The following is a 22259-nucleotide window of genomic DNA, read 5'->3' on the forward strand; positions in this document are numbered from 1 at the left end:
TGGATTTGAATTCAGGTCTTCCTGTTTCCAAGCACAATACTCTACTGCAACGGTTGGCAACCTTTTTGACCGAGAGAGAGCCAAAAATGCCTGTGGAAGGAGGAAGATGAAGACGGAAGGTTCTGGAATATGGGGCGGGGGCTGAAGGGACCCCTGGGGCACATCCTGGGGCTCTGCCCGGACTGGCCAGTTGGGAGGTAGAGCCAGGCCAACATTGCCAACCCCTGCTCTACTGGGTCATGCAAAGCAAATCTAGTCCCTCTTCTAAATAACAATCCCCTGATGATGATGGATGGTAGTAACAACAAATCATAGTACATGAGGGTAATGGAACATTAAAGCATAGAAGAATGCAACTGAAGCAACAAGGTGGCATGGTGGATAGAAGCCAGGTCAGGAAGACTCATCTTCCTGAGTTCAAATCTGGTCTCAGGCTCTTGGTAGCTGTGTGACCCTGGGCAGGTCATTTTACCTCTGTTTGCTTCATTTCCCTCATCTGTGCAATGAGCTGGAGAAGGAAATGACAAACCATTCCTGTATCTCTGCCAAGAAAACCCCAAATGGCATCACAAAGACTTGACTATGACTGAAATGAAGAATTTAGAGAATCATGGGGAGATTTACATGGACTAATGCAAAGAGTCCAGAACCAAGAGAACAGCATGTATAATGATTATGACAATGTAAATTAAGACAATTCTAAAAGTTATTTGAATTCCTATCAAACACATTATCTAATTTTGTTTGCAGAAGACTGAGGATAAAATACACTTCTGGCCTCTTGAAAATTCTGATGGTTACAACATCTGTTTATTTTGCTTTACTTGTTTTCTTCTATGGACTGATGAGTTTTGGGGAGGTGACAATGCTGTAAAAAAAAAGAAAACATCCATATCTTGATGCCTTACCTTCTGCCCACTCCCATTGCTACCATCCTAGTTCAAGCTCCCAGTCACTTCCTCTCACAGCTTTTGGTTTCTCCCCTTCTAATAAACTTTTCAAATCATTGTCAGATTAATGACATAAAGAACCACTTTAACCCCTGGATGAAAAGCTTTCGATGGTTTCTTTACTCTAACTGCTAATTTTATAATGCATTGAAGCCTGTAAAGTGTTTCGCATACACTTAGATCCTCACAAGAACCCTCTGAGGTACTGACTAGAGGTATTATCCCTACTTTACAGATGAGAATACTGAAGTCTCAGGGAGGTTAAGTGGTTTGCTCAAGGTCACACAGGTAGTACACATCAAAGGCAAAATTTGAACCCAGATCTTCCTGACAGCAAATCCCACACTCTATAAGCTATAAGATTTGCTTATTAAAAATAACAATTGCTAATAATTGTTATAAATACTTATCATTCCTTGCCTATTGGAGAAACATTTTTCATTCATTCAAGAAATATTCAAGTACCTACCTAGAAAAACTGTGCTAAACACCAGAAAAATTGAAAAAGACGGAGATCTTCGATCTCATATTCTAATACAGATATACAGGTATCTTTTCCACATCATGGGGTTAGAGGAATGGTACCCTCTGTGATCTGGAAAATCCAGGTAAAATGTTTTTGGCCCTCCTCTCATACCAGAGAAGAAGTTCAATTTTCTTCTTTTTTTATGAGGTGTTTACAGTATCTTATAAAATTCTGGTTAAGTACATGTAGATCGATGTTAAGACATCTCTATATTTCAAGCCTTTGTGTGTCATATTCTAGCTTTTGCATTCTTTTTGCAAACTTTTATTTTTCACTTATTTTAACTTTTAAAAAGAAATTATATATATTTACGGTATTAAAAGATAAAATATGTTGATATTATACAATATGTACATATATTTTATGCATTTTTTTCTAAAATTTTTCTTCTTCTCTGTCATCTGCTAGCTTTCATAAGACTCAAAAAAATTCCCATTTAATTTCTTATGCCAACCTATGATATATTGAAATCATGATGGGGAAAGTTGCAGTGCAGAAGGGCTACACATATATGCACAGACACAGACAAAGATAATATGTATTGTCCTGGTAGCCCCATGACCCAATGAATGGAATAGTAGGCCTGGTGTCAGGGAAACTGAGTTCAAATCCAGCCTCAGACACTTACTAACCCTGGACAAGTCACTTAATCCCTGTTTACCACAGTTTCTCCATCTATAAAATAGGAATAATAATAGCACCTACCAGAACTATAAGGCTCAAAAGAAATGTTATAGCTTGGCGCAGTGCCTAGCACATAATAAGCACAACATAAATGTTAGCTTTTATTATTGAATGCTACTATCCTTCCAGCATATCTTTTTGTAATATTGTTCCCCAAATACATCATGTGTTTCCTCATCTACATGTCTTTTCTCCTGCCCAAAGTATGGTTCCACTATGCTTACTCCAGCTCTTATGCTGCCCTTTCCATCTATAGATCTCTTACCCATTCTATTTAATTAAATCATCGAATCTTAGAATTGGAAATAACCTGAAAAATTCAAGCTCTGTCCAGTGTTAATCCTGCCTAAAAGGCTGCAGCAAACAGCCATCTACCCTCTGTTTCCACACCAGCAGTGACTAACTACTAGACTGGCCATTCCAATACTGGACAGTTCTAATTGGTAGAAAGTTTTTTTCCCAAATTAGGTTTAGATCAGCATCTTACACCCTACACCAAGACAAATTCAAAATTGGCAAATGACTTAAATATGAAAAGTGAAATCATAAATGTTAGGTGAACATAGAGTAGTATGCCTGTCAGATCTTTGGGAAAGGAAGGACTTTAAGACCAATGTAAAATGACTTTTGATTATATCAAATTAAAAAGGGTTTGTACAAACAAAACCAATGCAACCAAAATTAGAAGGAAAGCAACAAACTGGGGAAACATTTTTAAACAAAACTCTGACAAAGGTTTAATTTCACAAATATATAAGGAACTAAGTCAAATTTACACAAAATAAAGCCATTCCCCAATTGACATATGGTCAAGGGACATGAATAGGCAGTTTTCACATAAGAAATCAAAGCAATCAATAAGCACAAGAAAAAAGTGTTCTAAATCTCTCCTGATTAGAGAAATGCAAATAAAAACAACACCTCACACCTAGCAGACTGGCCAATATGGCAGCCGCAAAGGAAAGTGATAAATGTTGGAGGGGATATGGCAAAACTAGGACACTAATACACTGCTGGTGGAGTTGTGAATTGGTCCGACCATTCTGGAGGGCAATTTGTAATTTTGGGCAAAGGGCTTTAAAAGAATGCTTGCCCTTTTATACAGTCATACAACTGCTGTGTTTGTACCCCAAAGAGATAATAATCCTCATCTGTAAAATGAGCTGGAGAAGGAAATGGCAAACCTACTCTAGAATCTTTGCCAAGAAAACCCCCAAAAAGGATCAGGAAGAATTGAATGTGATTGAAATAACTCAACAACAAAAACTTTGATGAACCAAGTCAATCTAGCACCAGATTATACTGTTTTGTAGAAGTCTCTAATTCCTTGACATAGTTTTATTTTGTTTTTTCAAGTAGATTGTAAGATTAGAGAAAGCATGGCAGATTTAGTGCAGAACTTAGAGTCAAGAAGACCTGAATTCGAATGCTACTAACTATGTGACCATGGGAAAATAATTCAATTTCTTTTAAGTCTCAGTTTACTCATCTATAAAATACTCAGTAGAGTAGTTGTGAGATTCTTAAAGTGAAGTACTTGTTAGCAATTTCAATAGTACCTCTCACGGAGACTACAGATACTGTTTGCTGTTGTTCAGTCATTTTCAGTCATAATTTTACAGATGAGGAAACCGAGGGTTAAATGACTTGCCCAGAGTCATATAGCTAGGAAGTATCTAAAGCCAGATTTGAAACCAGGATCTTCCATCTCTAAGTTAGTTCTTAATCCATTGAGCCACTTAGCTGTCCCATAGCTAAGACTTTCAGAGTTTATTGTTGTTACAATATAGCTGTTACTATGTACAGTGTTCTGATTCTGTTCACTTGGCATCAGTTCATATAAGTCTTCCCAGCCTTTTTCTGAAAGTATCCTGCTCATCTTTTTTATAGCACAATAGTATTCCATCACAATCATATGCACAACTCATTCAGCCATTCCTCAAGTGACAGACAACCCCACAGTTTCCAATTCTTTGCCACCACAAAAGGAGCTGCTACAAATACATTTCTCTTTTTTAAAAAAAATACTTTGAGAATCAGACTTAGTAGTGGTATTGCTGGGTCAAAGGGTATGTTCAGTTTTATAGCCCTTTGAGTATAGTTTCAAATTGTTCTCCAGTTCACAACTCCACCAATAGTGCATGTGTATCCCTTTTTTCTATTTCATCACTCACAGCATTTGTCATTTTCCTTTTCTGTCCTGAGGTGGTATCTCAGAGTTGTTTTAATTTATTTATATTTCTCTAATCAATAGCAATTTAGAACATTTTATATGACTATTGATAGAAACTGTTGATATTTTCCTTTAAACCCTAACTTTCTTAGGAAAAGGGCGGTAAGGGTTATATACAATTGAGGTTAAATGATTTGCCCAGGGTCACACAGCTAGGAAGTCTATGAGGTCACATTTGAACTCAAATCCTCCTAACTCTAAGCCTCCTTCTTTCTCTTCTGAGCAACCAAGCTGCCCCTGGGCAGTTGATTCTTGTAAGAGACTGAGATTAAGCTAAATGTTATATATGAAGAATCTATGAGAATTAACTACCATTTTGTGAAATTTTTTGTTGTTTTTTGAAACTTTGATTTCTTTTGTGTAGCGAGGTTCTTCAACTGAGGAAACCCCCTATGCCTAGGTATACCAGCAACTATTATGCAATTTATAGTCTTGCAGAGCTGCCTGGAATGCTGAGAAGTTCAGTGACTTGCCTGGGATCACATTACATATATCACATATGGGACCTGAACCAAAGTTTGATTCTTTGGTGTTAATTATCCATAATCATGCAATTCTTAAGCATGGTAAGCATTCTTTGCTCAAGAAATATATTACTAATCCATAGTTGTAAGAAAAATAATTTTTCATTTATTTGAACATTTGGATTCAACTGGCAGGTAGTGGGATGGTGAGTGGTACCCATGGAGAGCCATGAGCCAAATAAATTCAACTGTCCAAGAGTTAGAATTGTTGTGCTTGTGTGAGTCCGTGTGTGTGTGTGTGTGTGTGTGTGTGTGTGTGTGTGTGTGTGTGTAATGCTGAAATAAGGTGGGGGGGCAGGCTTTGCTTTCCAATTCTAAGGTGTATTGAAAGAAGGATATGTAATTTAAGCAAGGATACTCCCTTGGAGGTGTTCGTGGCATCTCTCAGCAACTGGAAGATGTGTAGCTTCCCAGGACTCATACTCACATGACTTTGGAACCAACAGAGCTTTTGTGTGAGACAGAGTCTTGTCAAGTCTGGAAAGCCATTGGGAGATTCCTTCAGGGGTCTTTTCTAGATTTAGCCTGACCCCCTAGATGTAGCTGAAGTTTTCTTCAGAGCTAGCTGCATAGTTTTGGGGTTAGGCATTCTGGCAGGCTTCCTGGAGTGCTTAATTAGAGCAAATCTAATGTCAAGATGAGGGGTTGCATAACAGTCACTCAAGGGACCTTTTCTTGACTAATCCTAGATCTTCTTCCTCCACAATAAGGAAATTCAAATCTGTGTAAACATTGATTTAGTTATATATGCCAATCTAGTACCATGTCCTGGAAGAGTAACTTGTAAGTATCAAATAGAAACAAAACTATAAATTAGCAATAGATGCAATTTTTAAAGGTATACCACTAAAGGGAGGATTTTAAGTGACCTTTCATATTTATTCATAAGAGATTTTACTTAATTATACTTAAAAATGAAAACCACATGGAAGAAGTGATACAATCAGTAGAAATAATTTGGATTATTTAGTTAGATTATCTAATTTCTTTATTAGGTAATTAGCTAATCTAGTTGAATAAAGTAGACGAGCCCTTTTTTGGTCCAATAGTGAGAGTTAATTGCTAGAAGAGAGCAGAGAGACACTATGGTAGAGTAGAGGGGCAGTCTTGGAGCCAAGAATTTGTTGTTTTCAGTCATGTCTGATTCTTCGTGACCCCATTTTGGGGTTTTCTTGGCAAAGATCCTGGAATGGTTGGCCATTTCCTTCTCTGGCTCATTTTGCAGATGAGGAAACTAAAGCCAAAAGAATTAAGTGATTTGCCCAAGTCACATAGCTAATAAGTGTCTGAGGCCTGACTCTAGACCCAGAGATCTATCTACTGCACCACCTAGCTACCCCTAGAAACCAGGAAAGTTTGGGTTCAAATTCTGTCTTTGATAGATATTAGCTATGTGACCTTGGACAAATCACTTAGTCATTCTATTTCCCAGGCATCTCTCTAAACTATAAATCGCAGAGTAGTGATAGATTTTCATTGAGAGAAGGAGTTTTCTCACTGGGAGTTCCCAATACCTCTGAAATCACAAGTCCTAACCTCCCAACTCTACCTGTAGTAGTTCCCTTTTGGTAGAGGTTCCCTTTTAAGCCAGAATTCTATAGTCTCCCTTCTAACTTTTGTCACTGGAGGGAGTGATTGGGCATGAAACTTCACATTTTCCACTTCATCAGAGACCCTTTAGGAGAGGATAGTTTTAGGGAAACTGAAAGAATAATCCATTTGGGCGTAAGTCTAGGCACCACCACATAACTGGCTGTGCGCCATTACATAAGTCATTTAGCGGCAATGAGTTTCAGTTCCTACATCTATAAAATGGTACTAATACTTGTACTGGCTATCTCATAGGGTTATTGTGGGAGATAATGAAGGTAAAATGATTTGTAAGTTTTAAAAGACACTCTCAATGGGTCCTGATGTACTCTTTGTGGTCTCGGTTGGATAGCTCCTTAGAACTCTAGAAGAGGTGGGTTCAGCAGTCAGAGAAAAAAAGCCATTGAGCCTTTGGGTGAGTGAGCAAAGTATTTTCGTACTTTAGTACATCATTAGTATTACAGGGTCCATCTTTCAACTCTTCTGCTGACAACTCCTAATTTTTCTTTTTTTTCTCCCCTCAGTAACAATTTTATATTTTCTCCCAACTACATGTAGCAACAATTTTTAACATTTGTTTTCTAACAATCTACAATCCAAATTCTCTCCTTCTGTCTACAACTTCTTCCCTAAGATGGCAAGTTATCTGATGTAGGCTACACGTGCTATCATGTCATACATATTTCTACACTCCTCATGTAGTAAAAGAAGACCTACATCACATAGACGAGAAAAAACTCCTGAAGAAAACTGAGTGAAGAATGTCATGCTTCAATCAGCATTTAGACTCCATCAGTTCCTTCTAAGGTAGTCAATAGTCTTTTTCATCATGAGTCCCTTAGATTTGTTTTGGATCCTCTTGTTGCTGATAATATCTACTAATTTTTCTGCTGGATACTACTGATCTTTCTACACTTACCCAGCAAATCTTTCAGGTGCTGGACCCTTGATCCTTTCCTCTATCTTGGTACAATGTTAATAAGGGCAAACCCTTGATGCTCCCAGGCTATCTTTTTTATTTTTAAACCCTTGCTTTCTGTCTTAGTACCAATTCTAAGATAGAAGGGCAAGGACTAGGCAAAAGGGATTAAGTGACTTGTCCAGGGTCACACAGCTTGGACATGTCTGAGATCAGACTTGGCACTCTATCCACTGTGCCACCTGGTTGCCCCTTTTAGTTATTTTGAAAGCACTATTTAAATCCCAGTTGGTACATACCTATTCAGAAATACAAAAGGCATAGCCATCCAATGCAAATGCTGATTCATTTTCCCCTGCATGTTGCTCAGTGACTCAGAGATTATGTAAAGTGACTAATGTGAGAGGTCTAAGTCTGTCCATTCTTCACTGCAAAAATGCTTTACAAACTCAATTTATTTCCCCATATTTTAAAAAATACACAACCAAAAGAATTATGACTGAGAGCTATAAAGGGGCTTTAGAGGTAATCTTGTCTAATTTATACATTTTACATTTGAGAAAACTGAGACCATGAGATGGGAAATGATTTGCTTAAGGACATGTAGGCAGTTAGCACCAGAGTCAGGATTAATTCTAGTTTTTTGACCATTTTTTCTTTCATTGGAAACACATGAAAACTGGAGAATTTGATGACTGGTGAGAATTAAGTACTCGCCTAAAATGACTACAATTTTTTTAAACCCTTACCTTCCATCTTGTGTATTGGCTCCAAGGCAGAAGAGTGGTAAGGGTAGGCAATGGGGGTCAAGTGACTTGCCCAGGGTCACAAATGACTACAATTTTATGAAATTCACCAAAGCTCATTCCCCTTGTCTAAGTAGAAGACAGATCATTTCCTGGAGATTCTATTTCTCTAAATAATTGAAGATAGAGTATATGGTCACTTCTAGGTTTAAAATTTCACCTGGATGACTGTTACTGATGCAGTTGGGGGTCACTAAGAGAGCAGGTGGATATGATCCTGACCATGCACTCTGGAAATGGAGGCTGAATCCATTTCTTAAAGAACATTCTTTTTATTTCAAAAGTGGGGCAAAACATAGCTCTAGGCTCTCTGGTAGAGAACACATCCTTTATCAAAAGCTCTAAATGGAATTGTGAAGTAAGCAAAATTGACTTTAGCTGGCCCTGATTTTCCTTTTTTTTTTTTAAGAAAAAAATTTTAAATTTTTCTTCATTTTTCTCTTTCTTGCTTTTTATTTCTCTTTTTAGTAATTCATTCTCCCATATCCCCTTGCTCCACAACTGTCAAGGATCCTCCTGCTTTTTTGATCTACTACTTCTCAAAACTTGATACCAGAAGAGGGTAACCCACAGTAAGAAATGCATGACTAGCAAGGCTTAATGTTACTGCTTCTAGGAGCATTTAATATTGTTAGTGGTCTTCAAAAATAAAGGACAAATGGCAACATTTTTTTTTGCAGCTTGTAATTACATTAGCTCCTTTGACTGCTACATCATACTACTGATTCATGCAGAGTCAACATTATACTAAATCTCATGAGTCTTCTTCACATGATCTGCTTGAGGCAGAGTTGCAAAAAGTTGTCAGCCTTACTCTATCTTCTATACATTCAAGTCCAGTGGTAAGACAAAAGTCAGGATGACTGGCAATGGCCTGGGATGCAATGCATGACCTTGGCATCTTCAATATCTGAACAAGCTCTAAGTGCTCTATAGTGCCTACTTCAATCACTTTCATGGCCATTGGAACAAACTGTTTTCTTCCACTCATTCTGCCACAGGAAAGCTTTACATGCTTGGGGTAGACATCCCTCCCCAACCCCTGAACTCAGTGCTAGAGAGCTTGCAGTTCTATCATCATGTGCCTACACCTGAAGTATTGTGCCTAATTGAATACTGAATATTTGCTGGAATATATACCAGGAGAGAGTGACCAGGGTAGTGAGGAAAAGCCTAACCATGGCACATGAGCAATGGGCCAAAGTAGTGGGGATTTTAGGCTAGAGAAGAAACGAACCTAAAGGGAAATGAGAGTGACCCTTAGATGTTTGGAGGAAAGGAAGAAGGAGGAGGAGGAGGAAGAAGGAGGAGGAGCAGAAGGAAGAAGGAGAAGGAAGAAGGAGAAGGAAGAAGAAGGAGGAGGAGGAGGAGGAGGAGGAGGAGGAGGAAGAAGAAGAAGAAGAAGAAGAAGAAGAAGAAGAAGAAGAAGAAGAAGAAGAAGAAGAAGAAGAAGAAGAAGAAGAAGAAGAAGAAGAAGAAGAAGAAGAAGAAGAAGAAGGACTTTTCCCGAGTAGTCTCAGAGAGTAGAACCAGGAGCCATGAATAGGAACAGAAAAGAGGCAAACTTGGGTATAATGTAAAGGAAAAAACTTTTTTTTATTTTTATTTATTTTTTAATTTTAAAAAAATTTTTTTAATTTAGAATATTTTCCATGGTTACATGATTCATGATTTCCCCACCCTCTTCCTTCCCCTCCTCCTAGAGCTGGATTTTACATGATTCATTGTTCAAAACCTATTTCCATGATATTCATATTTGCAATAGAGTGAACTTTTAACCCCAAAACCCCAATCATATTCCCATCAAACCATGTGATCAATCCTAAGTTTTTCTTCTGCGTTTCTGTTCCTACAGTTCTTTCTCTGGATGTAGATAGCATTCTTTCTCACAAGTTCCTCTGAATTGTCCGGGATCATTGCATTGCTGATAGAAGAAAAATCAGTTACATTGGATTGTGCAAAAGTTCTCCTGGTTCTGCTCCTTTCACTCTGTATCAATTCCTGGAGGTCTTTCCGCTTCACATGGAACTCCTCCATTTCTAGGGCACAATAGTATTCCATCACCATCAAATACCACAATTTGTTCAGCCATTCCCCAATCAATGGACACCCCCTCATTTTCCAACTTTTTGCCACCACAAAGAGCATGACTATAAATATTTTTACAAGTATTTTTCGAGACAAAAAGGGTTAATACTTGTACAAAAATATTTATAGTCATGCTCTTTGTGGTGACTGAACAAATTGTGGTAAACTGCCCCCCACCCCCATAAAATTTTTAGTTTTCCTGACAATGTTTCGAAAACATTGAGAAAAGTTTATCTATAGCCTGGGAAACATGCCAACTCTAGGAAGAGGGGCAAGATAAGAAGGAACAGCAAGTTTTGATTGTATCTTCGCTGTCCTAGGCTGAAAATTCCACGATAGCCATAGGTTTTTTTTTTTTATCATGGAAGTCCTTAGGGGTATGAAATGATGAAAATCACATGCTTATGATTTGAAACATCACAGTGTCCCCTTCTTTGGGATTAGGCAGAGGGAAGGAGGAGAATCTTGCATCAATATTATTATAAAAGTCGGTGCTTACATGTAGAGAGGATATTTTTTGCCCCAAGCAAGCAGCTTGTGTGGATAGAATCCTTTTTCTTTTCCTTCCCTTCCCCTTTCCTCCCCCACCCCCCACCCCTTCCCCACTGTCCACTGTTTTCTCCAAATAAAGCTGCCTTTTCTCTGCTGGTATCTTATCTAAGTCTCCTGTCTTCTCATTAGAGTGATTTCTGGGGGTGCAAGCTCCCCCCAAATTCCACTCCACACACCATCAACTTCAACTACTGACTTGTCGACTTGAGAAAGTCTCATAACTCTCAAGATGGCAGTCAAACTCTATCAAAAAGAGTTTTATAATGTTTCTTCACAAGGTGAGTTAAATTTAGTTCTCCTAGGAAATCATTTATCTTAGTCCATTTTTCTGTCTCTCACACAGTATTTCTCAGGAGGAAAAAAGTTATCTTAGTCTTTTATCTGTGTGCTATCTCTCTCCAGTTATGACAGTTAACATTCTCTCTGGTAAGACAGTTAAACTGCCATTTTCTCGGAATTTATAGGAAATTAACACAATGCTTCTCTTCAGTCACCCGCCACTACCTGTGTAACCCAATGTCTGCGTATGTTATATTTTCTTTATCTTGTCCTACCCTCCTTAAGTTTTCCAGCGTTCTGAAACTCATGGGAACATTCCTCAAGTTTGCAATTTCTAAGTTGAGTCAGAATTTAGACATGACCAAGGCCTTCTAGACTGAAACGTTTGGAACAAGGAGTCAAGATTGTAGCTATAAGTTTTAGGACGTTCCCCATAAGGAACCTAACCTCTTTTAACATTTGAATACTGTTAGAGCTATTAAGAAAAGGGGGGGGGGAGTAAGGAGGGATAGGTTGGCCACACTAGAAAAGAATGAATTAAAGGTGTATATTTATATATAATATATAAAGCTGCTTGGGGAGGAGGATTTCTCTACTCTTCATAAGAAGAGACTGGTTGGTTCCTGTCTTCTGAAGGGCACCTAACTTCCACTAATTTTCTAAAGGAAGTTGCCAATCTATGATTACTATTACTAACTAATATATGCTGGAGGATAATGCATGATTTTAACCCACACAATCCTATCAATTTTCACTTCAGAATTGCATTATTCTCCCTCTTCAGGGTCCTCTTTATCAAAGAGCTGAAGCATAAAATCAGATTCAGCCCCACCCCCTTAGACTGAGCTACCACTTGAGGAACTTTTTGCTTTCTCAAAAGCATCATTTTGGGAACCCCCTGATCAGAATAGGGTTTTTGAACTACAACATGCATATTCTCTGCAGATCTCCGAATCAGAACAATGAAACAGAGAATCAAACAAGGAATAAGTAAAAGAACACAAACAATAATAATTGTGGTTGCAGCTATCTGTGTCCAATATCCATTGAACATTGAGTCCCACCACTCAGTCCATGTCCAAGTTTCTCTACAGTGCTTCCAAGAGAGTATTTAACTCTCTAAGTGCCCTTGTGACAGGATTAGGTATATATGTACAGCAAGATCTTCCTATCATAACACAAACTTCCACTTCCTTTGCCAGGGACATGTCTAAGACAACTCTATTATCCCATGTCATCTGACTGCTTGCATCCGGTTGCTGAGCTAAACCTATAATTGCATCCTTAGTATAGTTTATAAATCTCTGTTGGTTGTAGTAAATGTAATTAATCCAGTCCACATTCTTACCTACCACAGAACATAGAATAGGTCAGATCTATGGGAAGGAATTTAAGACCAAGCAGGAGATAAAGAACACTACAAAATGTAAAATGAATAATTTTGATTATATTAAATTTAAAACTTTCTGTACAAACAACACTGATGCAACCAAAATTAGAAGGGAAACAACAAATTGGGGGAAAATTTTTTTTTTTTTATTTTATTTTAAACCCTTAACTTCTGTGTATTGACTTTATAGGTGGAAGATTGGTAAGGGTAGGCAATGGGGGTCAAGTGACTTGCCCAGGGTCACACAGCTGGGAAGTGGCTGAGGCCGGATTTGAACCTAGGACCTCCCGTCTCTAGGCCTGGCTCTCAATCCACTGAGCTACCCAGCTGCCCGGGAAAATTTTTATAACAAAAACCTCTGACAAAGGTCTCATTTCTCAAATTTATAAGGACCTAAGTCAATTGTACAAAAAATCAAGCAATTCCCCAATTGAAAAATGGTCAAGGGACATGAATAGGCAATTTTCAGATAAAGAAATCAAAACTATTAATAAGCACATGAACAAATCATGGTATATGATGGTGCTGGAATATTATTGTACAGTAAGGAAGGATGATCTGGAGGCTTTCTATGTGAATTGGGAGAACCTCAATGAACTGATGCAGAGTGAAATGAACAGAACCAGAAGAATATCGTACACAGAAAGTAAAACATTGTGGAAAAATCCAACATAATGGACTTTGCTACTAGTAACAATGCAACAAACCAGGACACTCCTGAAGGACTTACGAGAAAGAAATGTTCACTATGTTGAGAGAAAGAACTATGGGAGTAGAAATGCAAAAGAACATCCGACATCACTTACACACACATATATATGGGTATGTAATTTGGGGTTTAGGCTTTAAAAGATCATTCTATAACAAAAATAAATAATATGGAAATAGGTATCAAGTGATAACATTTGTACAGCCCAGGGGAGTTGTTTTGTCAGCTCTGGGAAGGGAGAAAGAAGAGGGGAGGGGGAAAAATGAATCATGGAAACATGGAAAAATATTTTAAAATTAAAATTTTTTAAAATTTTAATAGTTACCCACCAGAAAAGAGACTCCACACCAGCAACTATCTGATTTCTAGCCTTTAATTTATACAGGACTCCCCTGTGTACCCCAATAATATCAAGTACACTGAAGGATCAATCAAGCCCTGTGAGGCATCTCTCTTTTGTCTTGTCTTGCCTTCTTTCTGGATCTGATTCAGATATACTACAGTAAAGGGAATGGCCAATTTCACTAGAGGACATGTGCCAGTCCAATTTACCAAGGCCTTTCTCAGTGTAGTTTCTCCACAGGACCACCAGAGATCTGTCGCCCGTGTGCTCAGGTTAGCTCATTCAGACATATCTGTCAAATCCTATATGCGTGATCACCCCAGCTGTTGTGGACCAGAGACACCTCCAGAGTCCCTGCCTGCCTCACTAAAAGCATTCTCTTAGTTCCCAGAGTCGTGGGAGGGTAAAGGGATGAAAGTGTGCCCCAATGCTTGGGGTCAGCTCCCTAAAGAGATTAACCATGCCCTTGCATTCAGTCTCATACCCATCTAGGTCCATGGAAACGGAGCCATATGAGTTCTAGGCCCTCTGCTCATGCAGATGTAATAATTCAATCTTCCTCAGTTACTAGCAGCCTATCTGGCCCATTCCCACCAGGCATTAGTGCCAGTATATCCTGTTTCTGTCTCAATGACTCGTCTTAAGTCCTCAGCAGTTGACACATCAGGTTCAACCCAGAGACTTCCCAGAAAAAGTCATAGGCCAAGTACTCTCTAATTCTGTCATTTTGCAGCTTAGGCTTCCTCCCGTTTCTGGGGTCAGTCATGTCCATAACTGGCAATCCCAAAATCATAGCAGCCTGCCCATTCTTCTCTAAAGTTTGTGATGGGCAAGAACAGGATCAAATCATGATTATTAATGGGCTGGTGGAATGGAAAGGCATTTTTCCATTCTGAGTCTTTGGGGTGAGCTGTCCGACCTCTTGGCTCAGCCGACCACCACTGGGCACAAGGCCTGCCATGTTGAATCGCGGGGCAAAGATATTTAGGCAGGTTTCGGAGAGATCCCAGATTTGTCAGATCCTTACACTGTGGTTTATCTAAAAGGAGGCATAAATCTAACTGCAACGCCAGATGTCCCTTCCCTAGGAGCTCATATCTTTTGTTTGCCTCTCTTGGGGCTGCCTCTGGCTCTCCTTTTGTTTTGGTTCATCACAAGGGCAGTGCCTATCCTAACACTAAAAAGCCGCTGAACAACAGCAATTCCCTGACCCTACCCCCCACCTCCGCCCCCATCTGTACATAAAGTCAAAGGGTTCTGCTATTAACAGGAAAATCTGTGCCATCGCTTCCTTCTGGCATCACCCACTCCCAGCCTCACCAGGTTGGGTCTGAGATAGCCACAGCTTAAATTTGGCCTACTGCCCAGCCGCCATAACCTTTCCTCTTGCTCGATTCTTGGCAGGGAGGGGGAAGCTTTATTTGGTTTCCCCAGAGACAAGTCTATTGCGCCTCGGAATTGTTTTCTACCCTGAAAATTGCCCGGAATCGCAATTTTCCAAGTTTCCAACAAGATCCCTGCTCTGATTAGCTAAACATACTTGCTGGATCCCTAATCCAGGCGCTCGAGGCAGAAGGGGTTCCCATCCCAGACCCGAAGGCCTCAGATCCCACATACTCATATCTGAGAAGAACAGAAGAGTCGGGAGGCCCTTTTCTCGGGGTTTTACTGCAGACTTATCTGAAAGGCACTTCTTCAGCCGGGGTGCTCGACTTCTTTAGCCTGGGGACCTTCTGACCCCGATTCCCTTCACTCAAAGGGCTCTTTCTTTTTTTTTTTTTTAAACCCTTAACTTCTGTGTATTGGCTCCTAGGTGGAAGAGTGGTAAGGGTGGGCAATGGGGGTCAAGTGACTTGCCCAGGGTCACACAGCTGGGAAGTGGCTGAGGCCGGGTTTGAACCCAGGACCTCCCATCTCTAGGCCTGACTCTCAATCTGCTGAGCTACCCAGCTGCCCCCGAAGTGCCCTCTTTCAAGTCACACACATGCACAAGCACTACATGGCTTTCTACTCTGCTGCTTTTCTCTGACCTTCATTCACACACACTTGGGGAGAGAAATGCACCTCCCTTCTTCCAAGGGTTCCGGTTAATACCCATGCAGAATGAATGGTCTGTACCTCAGAAGCATTGGGGCACACTTTCATCCCTTTACCCTCCCACAACTCTGGGAACTTAGAGAATGCTCTTAGCGAGGCAGGTAGGGACTCTGGAAGTGAGCAAGACCCTGCTCCCACTCAGCCGGGGAGGCTTTGTTGCCTTTTAGGTTAGGAAAGTTACACACAATGAATCAGGAGATAGTTTGTATCAAGGGTAAGCCCTACTTGTCTATGGGGAAAACCTAAGTCTTCAAAGTTGGATTGCTACCACCCAAATCCACCCTTCTCCCAAAACCCACAGGAAATTAGGAAAGGAAATGGGGAATGGAATAGAGAAGGTATGGGAGATCCAGAGGAATTAGCTAAGCTACAAAATCTCAAGAGAAAAGGCACAGATTCAAGGCCAGGTTTCAGCCCAAAGACCGAGCTCAGTTGACCCTTCTGCTCTGACGGAGCCTCCCGGATCAACTGCCTCTAGTCAGGGTTCTAAATCCTCTCAACTGCCAGAAATCCTGCAGTTAGCCTTTTGCAGGGTTGATTGCACCTCTGCACTACACGTCATGACGTTGACGTATCACATGACGCACGATGTCATGCGTAAACTGTTAGTTACTGTGCCGCGGTTCATCTGTCAGTGCTCACAGTGCCGCTCCTGTAACAGTGCCTGAAAAAAAATTGACTTTATGGCTCCTGCAGAAAAAGCCATATCTGGCCCTCAAAAGAGTCAGATATAGCTCAAGAGCCATACGTTGCCGACCCCTGTCAAAGAGCATTAGATGAGCTCTTACAGCAAGCCCAAAAGGTATTTGTGAAAGAGGAGCTACAGTGAAAAGGGCAGATTAGGAATGGCATGCTCAGTGGTCTCTAACAGTGGAATCCCCCTAGCATAAAAATACAAAAATGGAGCCAGAGAAAAGGATGCAAAGATGGCAGCTTTATTGCTTTCTATCGAAAGGGACATGCCCGAGCTTGGTACTCAAGGAATGCCAGAGCATCAGGCTTGAGACCACTAATTTGTAGAATTTATAATTACCAACCTTTCCCCTTGTGTGGAATGGAATTTCAGAGGTCTGTATCCCAAAGTCACTCTCATGAGCAGACAGGAGACTGGAAAGGATGCTGGCAGAAAAAATACAACCTTTATAAAAGAAAGGGAGAAGATGAAGGCACTGCTCTGAGTGGTCGGTCCAAAGCAATGTTTCTCTTAAAGTTCCGAACCTCAAAGGCACTAAAAGGGTGCTAACATAGCCTAACTCTTGTCTTACTAGTACTTCTCTGAATGGATACTGCTTGGTATGTCCTCCCAAAGAGAGATTCATCTGGTCTTCTAATAATCTCTTAATTTCCCTGTTCACATGTCCATAGTGGTCTGACAGAGGAATAGCTTCTGCTGCTTCTGATTTAGGCACTGGGGGCACTGATGGTGCTATAGGTGCCACAGGAGGCACTGGTACTGGCTTTGGCTATATTTGTGGTGCCAGTGCTGGCACAAGAGGAACAGGAGGAGCAGGTGGTGCCTAGGGAGCAAGAGGAACTAAATACAGGGGCAGAAGAGACTCAAGTCTTCTCTTCCTCTTCCCCTGATTCCTTTTCCTTCTCTGCTTCAGTAACCATTACACCCACTGCTCTATTTCCTTCTACCCTTCTCCTCATCACAAAAGCTTCTACATTCAGCAGCCATAGTGCAACATAAGCTTTCTCCTCATCATTTCTAAACTTTTTCTTGTTAACAAAAATAAGCTCTTACAGAATGAACTGAATCCAAATTTTGGCTATCGGGTATGGTTCTGAGTCAATTTCCAACCCTGACCACTGATAACAACAGTATTTGACAAAAGTCTTCCTGTCAAAGTCTGCCTATGGAGAGGAAGATTTCTGAGTCTATAATTTAATCTCTAAAGGACTATCCCTTGGGTCCCTGGCTGATTCTCTCCTACTTTGATCACTTTTCTCTATTGTAGGCTTCTGCTGCCCCTTCTTATTAGCTGATGGTTTCTGCCACATGTTCTCTGTCTAGGATTTCTAATCTCTGTTTTCTAGCCACAGTTCAACTTGGCCCACTGCCCAGTAGCCGTAATCTTTCTCTTGCTACAATCTCCAAAGGAAAAAGGCTTTTTGACACATGTAAAACCCAGTGGAATTGCTTGTTGGCTATGGGAGTGGGGTGAGAGGAGGGGAGGGAAAGAACATGAATCATGTAACCATGGGAAAAATATTCTAAATTAATTAATTAAATTAAAATTTTCAAATTAAAAAAAGGAAAAAGGCTTTTTATTTTCTCTCTTAAGAATTTCTTCAGTATCTCACTTCCCTGTCTTCAATTTGACTAACTGCCTTAATGTACAAGGCCTGCAAGACCAGCTCAGAATGTCTCCTACACTTCCTAATCTTTCTCAAGCTCTTCAGAACAAAAAAGTCATACAAACAATTGTTCATACAAACAATTCAAACTTTGTTGAACCACAAACCCACTGATTAGCTCAGGTCTTAGCAAGTATTGATCTCCACCTGCTGCAACAAACAGCTCAGAACAATACGCTGGGCCACAAACCCACCAAAAAGCACCAGGTACAGCTTTAAGTCATCTTGTCTCAATATATGAAACTGAGGAGAGAACTACCCCCTAGGCTTACCGTAGGTTCGCCTGTTCATTCATCTCAGCCTAGAAGTTCAACCTTATTCTCTCATTTAACATAGCCTGATTAATCCTACTGTCATCTTAAACTTTCTAATCAGACATCCCCTTCTGTGGACTACTCCCTCTCTCTTAAAGCTACATACACAAGCACTTTATCCTAGTCTCAGTAGCCCCCCTCATGAAGATAATAGAACCATGATAATGGGGACTCTGCTATTGCTTCACTTGGTATTAAAAAGCCTCCTGGTTCTCTGCCAATCAGCTCTTCACACACATACACAAGCACTACACTGCTTTCTACTCAGCCACTTTTCTCTGACCTTCATTCATACAAGCTCAGAGAGAAAGGCACCCCAAGGGTTCCTGTTTATACTGTTAAAATCATTATCTGGGTCAAGATGGATGCCACTTTGACTGACAGAGCTGGCAGTTAAGAGTTTCGGAATGTTCCAGGGTGCTGTGAGCCAAAATCGGTTGGCCCCACCCTATAAATACCCCCAAGGAACAACAGTTGGGAGCTCAGATTTGAGCAGGATCTTTGGAGCAAGGACTTGGGACAGAGGGACTGAGAAAGAGCTAGTGATCAATCAACACCATTGATATTAGAGCTGAGAGAGTATACTGATTCATCTATCAACCTCAACATCAATAGCCTTCCCTAATCTCTGGCTTGGCTGTGGCCAGGTCAGGTCAGAGTTAGTGAGAGGGTGAAGACTTCCCGTTTCTACAAGCTTAACAATCTCCAGAGTTGATCAACAATTAGATTAGTAGCCAATCAATTAGCTATAGGGTTCCCAGATCCTCAATCCTGTTACCTTGTTTTCCTTGCCCCATTAATAGATTCAATATAGTGTTTTGCCAACAAGTACCTTTCCTGAGTGGTTATTATACCAAAGTCCTTGGGAAGGGGAGGTCAATACACAGTCAGATAACGTCTCCAATAGCCAATCAATAGCTTTATCAACAACTAATCCAACCTCAGGTTGGGACCTAGAGAGGTTAACCATCCATCCAAACTCTCAAGGATCCCTAACCTGGGCAACTGTTAGAAGGGAACAACTCACAGGCTTAGTCAGTCAAGCCTGTCAGGGAGGAGAGGCATAGATTACATCCATAGCAATTGTGAGAGGAGTGTATGTTTCCTCCCTCACCAACTATAGCCAGTGTAGGCCTGAGCATATAATCTCTCCTCCATTCATACTATCTCTGAGATTCATATATACAATCTATCCTCCAGAAGATCCAAGAGAGAGAGTCAGAGATAGATATAGAGATATATACCATCAACCACTCATTTCTTTTTAACAATACTCAGACTAGAGTAAGGAAGGATTTGCAAGAGTCCTCCTTACCTGGGGAAGTGAACCTATTTATAGATAAGTCCTCATGAGTCTTAGATGGAAAAAGGAGAAATGGATGTGCTATAATTAATGGGGAAAAGCTGCTCTAGTGGATAAAGGCCACCCTCCAGGGGCCTGGTCAGCCCAAATCTGTGAATTATATGCACTCAACCAGGCTTTGAAGATGTTAAAAGAGAGAGGCCTGATTTCTAGTAAAGAGAAATAATTAGCTCATGTGGAATTATTGAATCATGTGCTAATGAACTTGCTGAGGCCAGAACAGCTGGCAGGAGTCAGCCAAGCCACTGCTAGAGCAGTGATCAAAGTTTTGCTTGAATGCTTTGTGCCTAGATATGGGCTTACTGATAATATTGATTCTCTTATTATTGATTGGACATCCAAGGTGTTGTAGGGAGTAGCAAAAGCTTTAGAAATTGACTATGATTTTATACCCCATGGCACCCTCCTTCCTCAGGGAAGGTAGAGAAAGTGAATCAAGAACTTAGGGAGGCAGCTCACCAAGTTGATAGTTCCTTTGGCCTTACTGAGGATAAGGACAAAGCCCTAAAGAGATATTAGGCTGTCCCCCTATGCTGCTGAAGCCTGAAGACACAACTGTGAGAACTGCTGAACAAGGCTGGGCTCACTACACTCAAGTGAAAGGACTAATAGAACCTCCTGTTCCTGGGAATATTGCTAAAACATGTTTCAAAGTTTATTTAACTGTTTGTTGTCTGTCTCTTATAACACTGTGTTGTCATGTATGCATACAAGGGGAGGTTGGGAAGAAACCTCTATGTGCTTGATGAGGTAACTCTGTTACTCTCTCCCCCATCATTCTGAAACATGGGGGAGCTTTGAAAGACAAGAGAATGAGTTAAGAGATTCAAAAAGGAGGCACTTTCATGTGCATTTTGAGTTTCTAAAACTCTAAGATAGTTTAACTAAGTGAAAAGGGATTTTGCCCTCTGCTTTATGGAAAACAGAGGCTAATAAAAGATCTGTTCAACTTTTCCCCCTTTCTCCTCTACTGGCTACAGAGAGGGAAGGTGGAAGAAGGAGAGAAAGAGATGTTTGATCTCAAATGGATTTCTAAATGGTGTTAATTTCAAGGTTGGAATATATGTATATGTGGTTTTGAAAAAAATTACAGGTGATTCTGAAATGTGCTCATTGAACCAACTGAAATGAATACAAAGGTGATTCAGTGTTGAAAACTGTCTATCAGGATTTTATTGATATTACAAAAGGGCTTTATTCTGTACCAGTTTAGCAGTGAGAAAGCATGCTGTTCTCACTGAGGTTTAAAGTAAATGAAAATTTTTTAATGGTTTAAACTTTTGAACATATCAAGAATGGTTGTCATCTGAATAAACTAAAATTTAAAATATAATGTTTTTCCTAATCAATGTAATGGGTAGCCAGTCTGATTGGCAGAAATAACTTGCTTCAAGGAAATGGATTAGAAGCAAACTCATAGAAACTGCTGACTGTTTGATGAAGTGTAATGTTCAATAACACATAATGTCAAGAATTTAACACCAGTTTTTTAGAAGAAAAATTTTGTGAGGCACTAACATTCTGTATAATATAGAAAGGGTTCACAAGTAAAAATGCAATGAACATTGGGAGAAAAAACATTTCAAAACTACAAATGTGAAATAACCATGAATCAGTAGTTTGGAATACTATTAAATGATCTATGAAATATGGCTAAAATATTATAGGGATTGCTGCCAAAATTTGTACTTTGGACAAGAATGATTCTGTTTCAAAGTGAACATGTGTTTAAATGCAATCTGCTTATATCATGTGATTTTGTGAGATGAGATTAAGTGTGTAATTCTCAGGGTAATGATACTTGGCTTGTAACCCCAATATTCTTGGGGTAAAAGAAGTACAGTTTAAAAAAACCAGTTTTAAAGCACAGTTTTTGTCCTGATTAGGAGAAGGGATGTGGGAGTTCATTTTGTTGCTTTTGTTAATTTTTATCTAAAAGTTCTGGGAACAAGTCCAGTAAACATAGGAACCTCAGGAAGGGGGAAAAAACAGTAATATCCCCCCATTCAAGGACTCAGTAGCTGGCTTTCTTATCTTCTAGACAGGAACGTGTACAATAGGTCTCTTCCTTGAATTTACCTCACTGTCCCAAGCCTGGTTACAGGTACAGTCTGCAAAATCATGATTCTGATCATGGGAATCCTACCAGAGGAAGGGAGAGGAGTGAGAACATCTTTTATTCTCTTATTATTAGAAAATCATATGAATTGGCTCTGTGAATTCAATGCATGGGCATCTCTGTGCATACAAAGCCAGAGGTGTCCTCTTTCATGAAAGATTAAATAAATCCTGTCTTGTACTTCAGTTCCCTAACTCCAGAATTGTATTATTAATCAGAGGGGGTCCATCATTTGAGAACCCCATCCCACACAACACTAAAAAGTCTTCCTATACTGTCTCTTCTTTCACTCATGTTCACATGAAGAGATGATCCTTCTCTTTGCCAAAGCAAATCTCATTACATTCACAAGTGATCCTGCAACATCCCATCTCCTCTAGGTGATTGTCTCCTCTTTCATCCCCACCCTCTT

This window comes from Gracilinanus agilis, chromosome 5, assembly GCF_016433145.1.
Source record: "Gracilinanus agilis isolate LMUSP501 chromosome 5, AgileGrace, whole genome shotgun sequence".
In the NCBI taxonomy this organism is placed as follows: Eukaryota; Metazoa; Chordata; class Mammalia; order Didelphimorphia; family Didelphidae; genus Gracilinanus; species Gracilinanus agilis.